At 43.3% G+C, this 6,000-nt stretch overlaps 1 protein-coding gene and 1 pseudogene across 4 annotated transcripts in view; one reads left to right on the forward strand and one right to left on the reverse strand.

Annotated features, from left to right (window-relative positions):
- Positions 1-1,238, reverse strand: part of LOC103674277 — a 131,693-nt pseudogene extending 130,455 nt beyond the window's left edge.
- Positions 1-6,000, forward strand: part of FHIT (fragile histidine triad diadenosine triphosphatase) — a 1,380,201-nt gene that overhangs the window by 22,818 nt on the left and 1,351,383 nt on the right. The gene's annotated exons all lie outside the window — the stretch shown is intronic.

Genomic DNA, 6,000 nt, shown 5'->3' on the forward strand with positions numbered 1-6,000 from the left:
TCTTAATAGTACTTATCTCATCATGTTATAGATGGAGGAATGCATGTAAAGTTCTCAAACGTGTGATTATTCCTGTAATTTGTGTGTGTGTGTGCGTGCGTGTGCAAGTGTGTGTGTCTACACTCTACATATGGATTGTTGGCTTAACTAAAACCCCATACTGATTCAAAATTGGGTTATAATAGTGGGAATGCTGTTATCCTTTCAGGATTTAGTGTTCCAGTATCAAGGTTAAATATATGACATGGAACACTGTTACCATTTTGGATCTATTCAGAGCCACAGTTTGAAGACAAGTCATCATGAAGGTGGCTGTTTCAATTGCTGAGATTGGAACCCAAGAACCAAATCCATATTCCAAAGAAGTCTTGCTTTTAAATTGGAACTTTATTTCATTTCCTTTGAATTGATGTAAAAGCTAGGATAAAGAGTGTTTTAGATAAGTGAGCTAGAAATATATGGCGTTTTCAATAAGAAGGGCTCCTACAGACAATTTGTTGCTAGTTTTCCCTGGCTCCTTCCCACATCTATTAAGCTTCTGTCTAATTGCCTTGCTCCTTTCGCATTTTTCATCCTTAACGCTGTCCTTTAGATCCACATTTTTGGGGTAGTGGAGACAGGTTTGGAGAAATGGGGATGAATTTTTTCCCTCATCTGTACCATCTTCCGTTGGCTTGAATAATGAGTCACAGAAAAATGAAAACTTCTTTAGCTGTGAAAGTTTAAGCAAGGAAACATGTTAGGCCATTGGCATTAGTATAATGCAAAATAAGATAGCATTTAAAGATAGTCTCCGCTTCAGCATCATACTGACAATGCCCCTCACTTGAGTCAGGGATTGGGGACTTACTGAGATACACCATCTGGCAAAACACGGAAGGCCAGTCTTGTGCCAACTGAGAAAGCTGCATCAGTTCCAGCTCTTATGTACTTTGCACATTATTGGATGCTTTGCAAAACGTTTATCACTTTTTAATTAGTAAGGACTAAGGGATTTTCGTACCCCAAAGAAAATGTCAGCAGCCCAAAGATAGATGAATTATCCAGTGGATCATATAGGGCAGTAGGTATTTAACTTTGAGCTTGCACAGGAACAAGGACAGTTGCATACTAGGATCTTTGTTGTGGGACATGTGTTCTTGGTCTGTCTGGGTGGAGCTGGGGATCTGGGCTTTCTGTTCCTCCTGCAGTTGCCCAGCTGGTTTCTCCTGCAGCGTGGCCAGGCCTTGAGAGCACATGCCAAGAGATCAACTCTGTTCTGCTCCTTGGCCTATCATGTAAACTGTGGCTTGTCATGTTCATTAAAATGAAAATTTGTCGGATGGAATTTGCCCGACTGGCAGAATAGTTTAAATGTCAGATGTTGTTAGGCCTGGATATAAATATTATGTTTTTATTGTTAATTAATTGCAGCGCCTCAGTACCAGTGATCCAAAATCCAATTTAGTCTGCAATAGGCCTGTGGATAAGGGCCAGAGATAATGAATGCAGAGGGAAAAAATGTATTCAGAGTTCCCATTGTATCTGTCAATGTCCTCTTAGAAAAATAGCAAATTTTGGTGTGTCACTTTAACTCAGAGGGTGCAAAACAGAACAGAATTAAGACTCATTGTCTTTTGAAACCTCTCAAATGTTACTTACTGTTGAATCCGTCCCAGCATCAAAATCCCCAAATTTGCTGCTCTGTCTCCTTTCTGTGATTTCTCCCACATTGCTTCCCCCCTGAAGTCCTTGTTATGTTCACAGCTCGTTTTGGAGTAGCAGAACTGGGGTATCTAGTCCCATAATCATCCTCATTTCTCCTTGCTCTGTTCATTTTCCTCTCTTCCATTCGCCATCAATCCTTCTCTTTTTTGTCTTCTTTCTATCCTTTGTTTGGGTCCCCAGACTCAGCAGCCTATCTGTAAGTCTGCCACTGTTTGTTAAGATCATTTTGCTTCCAAATTGAGCTGGTGGCTGACTATCACTCAGAGTAACGCTGCATAACTCTTTGCATTAGAAAGGGGAGCAGAAATCTTGCCGCTGGGGCCCAGACCTCAAAACTGACTGTTGTCGCAGTGCCGTGAGCTGTGAGCCAGCGGGCATTTGCTACCGCCATTCCCAACCAATATTTTGTGGAATACTTGCTGTGAGCATGGCATCGTACTCGGCCACCTTCTTGGTTTCCAAAGGCAAGTGCGTGTGCCAGGCAGAGGAAGACTAATTAAGACTTTGGAAGGCAGGCCTAATGTGATCCAGTGGTCAGGGAACCTCATTTAATTCCTGGCATCCTGGTCCATGCCAACCTCGTTCTGCCCCTGTGATTAAGCCAGCCGAGAAGCAGGGAAGGGAAGATGAACTTTGGTGTGCTCTGAGTTTCCCTGTCCAGCAGTGTCTGTCAGATTAAAAATGAGAGGGAAGGAGGCCAGAGAATCTTCCAGATGGAGAGTACAGAGGAGGGCACCACCAGACTCCCTCTCCACAGTGATGTTGCTGGGCCATTGGAGCATCGGGCCATGAGCCAGGAGGAGCACAGGCTGCCGCCTGACCCTGGAGTGGAGTGGAGGCCCGCAAAACAGTCACCCTTGACTTGGGGTGGGAACATGTTCACACCAGGCACACGCAGGCCTGTATGAGGCAGAGCATTTACCCCAAGAGCTGGGTCAGTCTGATTAGAGGATGGGCCCTTCATCCTGGACTCCTTGTAAGAGTGTGTTCCCCGAGGCATATACGGACACTGCAGAAACCAAATGGGGATTTGGGTGTTCTCCACCCTCCTCGGTTTCTTCCTTTAGATAGAATCGGCCGTGTAAGAAAGGTGACCTTCGATAGGCTGGCAGCAGCAGGAACAGCAGTGGCCATACATCCTTGGACGGCCTTGCATGTGGACAGCAGTTCCAGACAGTAGGGGTTTGGTGAGGAAACAGTGCATAGACAGCCACTCTCCACACCTTTTGGTAGCACAATTTTGTAACTGGTTTCAGCATTCATTAAAAAGTATCCAGGGTGGATGCTCCAGGAACAGAGTTTTGCTCAAGTGAGAACTGTTTTTTAGACTCAGGCCGTCTGAGGTCTATGTCATGATGGAATGATAACGAATGAGGTTAAACACTGACTATCTGGCATGACCTTCCTTAAAAATGGATTATTTTAACATTGCTTCTGTACCACCTCAGTTTTTCTCTAAGATGACCCTATTTTTCTCAAAATCAGGTTGTATTCGAGTTTGGGGAGGGTTTGTACTATTGGGAGCATAGCTGTTTGACTTGAAATGTCATCCCATTTTGAGGAAACATACCGGGGCCACGTTAGGGCATCCCTGTGCAAATGTCACGTTGTCAGAATGTCTCCCCCCGGGGATTAGACTGGCCATGGTACTTCCCGGTCCTGTCTGGCTGGTCAGACAAAGCCACTGCCTCCCCATAGCCAGGGCGCTAACCCGGCCAGGGTCATGATCCCCGAGATTTCATGGAATTTGATTTGTCACTAACTCTCTGAATTTTAATATGCTAATTATTGGCTGATTGGTATGCAGCTCCTTAGACGTCACCTAATGATTTTCCAGAGCTCATACTCTTGGCAAATTTACTTTTCCGGTGTCTGGCAAATATGACAGCATTGAACAGGTGTGGCGATGGTGTGTGTGGGGGTATGTGTGTGTGTGTGTGTGTGTGTGTGTGTGTGTGTGAGGCGATACAAGTGTAGGCTTCCATAGAGAGAGACCTTTTCATCTTAAGAAAGCCCTAGAATACAAATTAAGAAAAGGGGAAAAAAGAACAAAAATAAACAAAACTAACTCTAGCTTAAGAATTTTAGATTCTAGAGGTGCCTGGCTGGCTTAGTTGGTAGAGCGTGTAACTCTTGATCTCCGGGTTGTGAGTTCGAGACCCATGCTGGGTGTAGAGATGACTTAAAAAATTAAAAAAAAAAATCTTAAAAAGAAAAAAGAATTTTCAATTTTAATAGTAAAGCAAACTTACAATATTCCTTTATTAAGCAGATTTTATCGAGTGTATGTTATGTGCCAGATACTGTTCAGAGTATGTGGATTCAGTGCAGAATAAGACAGATGTTGTCTGGATCTTTGTTGAACTTAGGGTCTAGTGGAAAGATTTCCACATATATTTTGACAATATTGATCAGCTTTCTAGGTGAATAACAAAACTAAGAGTTATTCTACCCACCCTTCTGAACTCTAAATACATTATATTCGAGTTTCACAAATTCTGAATTCGAAATTCTATTAGAAATACATACATATAAATTGAAATAAAACTTCGAGGAATATATCTGAGAAATGTCAAGTTTCTAGTGTCTTTGCTGCTGTTGCTTGTGAACATTTAAATCAGTATGCAGATTTGCAAATAATTCCGTGTGTTTAAAATATTCATTTATCATCAGGTCGTTTAACCAGGGCAATGTTTTCCAGCTGCCTGGTTTTCACCGATATGTAGAAGAAGGTTTAAGAATCTTCTCTTAGTTGAAAATTGGCTATCATTTGAAAGGATGTTGCAATAATTTGTCGGCAGTAACAGCTCACTGAACGTAGCATAAGAAGGAAGACGAGGGCCGAATTTATTCAGTGTCTTCATTCTTGTGTCTTGTCTTCATTCCTGAGCAAACAGACTTCTTTCCCAGGTCTGTAGATAATTGTTAAAGACTTAAAGGTCAATAACCAATCCCTTAATGGGCAGTCAAGTCAGGTGAGGGCTGCAGAGTGCAACAATGGAGGGAAATCCCTCAGTTCCAGGCAGTGCTGTATTAAGTCAAGTGTAGTTGGATGGTGCCCAGAGATAGGTTTCAATTGGGAGAAGATGAATTGCAAAGGAAGTTTCTGTATTTGAGAATGATGCTTGTTTAAATTCAGGCTGGTTTTTAAGGGAGCTGGGGGCCGGGTAATGGAGTGAGGGGCTTGGGGTTGGTGAAGATTTTCTAGGTGGCCCTGAAAAACCACCAAGAAAAATCAGGGTGTTATTGGCCTGTACAACTCTGCCTCTATATTTATGTCTTTTAGGAACCACCGAAGCCCAATCCTGTTTGGATTGATTTAAATCTAATCTGTCTTGCAGGAGGTCATATGAAGGTTACAGAGTCTGTCTGTTCCAGAACAAAATGGGAATGAGCTAGGCCTGAGGGGAATGGGAGGTGGTGTACCGCCTTGCCCCTGCTGTGAAAAGGTTTTCATGGCCTGTAGAAGTTTAAGTCCTTGGATTTTTAGGTCAAGGCAAACATGGGAAAGAGAGGACTAGTTTGAGTGGCTATTCCTGACTTTTGTCCAGAGATAGGTATTTTGGGCATTGAAACCAGAGTTTTTTTGATCCTGACCTGCTCCTATTTTGGATACGTAGCACTCCTATGTGCAAAATGCTTGGGCACCAGAGAGATGTACACAAAGACTGTAGGATCCATGTGTATTTGTCTTACTCAACACGTATGTACTGAAGGACTATTTGGTACAGGTATAGAATCTGGGGCTCACATTGCATGGGCGTGTGTGGTCAGTTTGAACAATAAAGGCCACAGGTCTTAAAGAGTTTAGACACTAGTCAAGGTGATAAAACATATACACAGGAGAAAGTAATCATTTAAGGCAATACCACGCATGGCAGTCACAAGGCATTATGTGATCAAGATGAGCCTCAAGCTCTGTTTTTTTTTTTTTTAAAGATTTTATTTATTTATTTGACAGAGAGAGACAGCCAGCGAGAGAGGGAACACAGCAGGGGAGTGGGAGAGGAAGAAGCAGGCTCCCAGTGGAGGAGCCCGATGTGGGACTCGATCCCAGAACGCTGGGATCACGCCTTGAGCCAAAGGCAGACGCTTAATGACTGCGCTACCCAGGCGCCCCCCAAGCTCTGTTTTAAGACCAATCCCACCACCTATCCCTTTTGACGTTCTGGGACCTTGCAGTCCTGGTTTCCCTTTCTCGCTCTTCTGCCCTTAGCTTCATAGTCTCAACTGGATCTTCTCATTACCTTGCCACACACTCAGGTTTTTTTCTGTTTACAAAGTACACAAAGA

The sequence above is a fragment of the Ursus maritimus genome, unplaced genomic scaffold (genome assembly GCF_017311325.1).
Source record: "Ursus maritimus isolate PB19 unplaced genomic scaffold, ASM1731132v1 scaffold_14, whole genome shotgun sequence".
NCBI classification, from domain to species: Eukaryota; Metazoa; Chordata; class Mammalia; order Carnivora; family Ursidae; genus Ursus; species Ursus maritimus.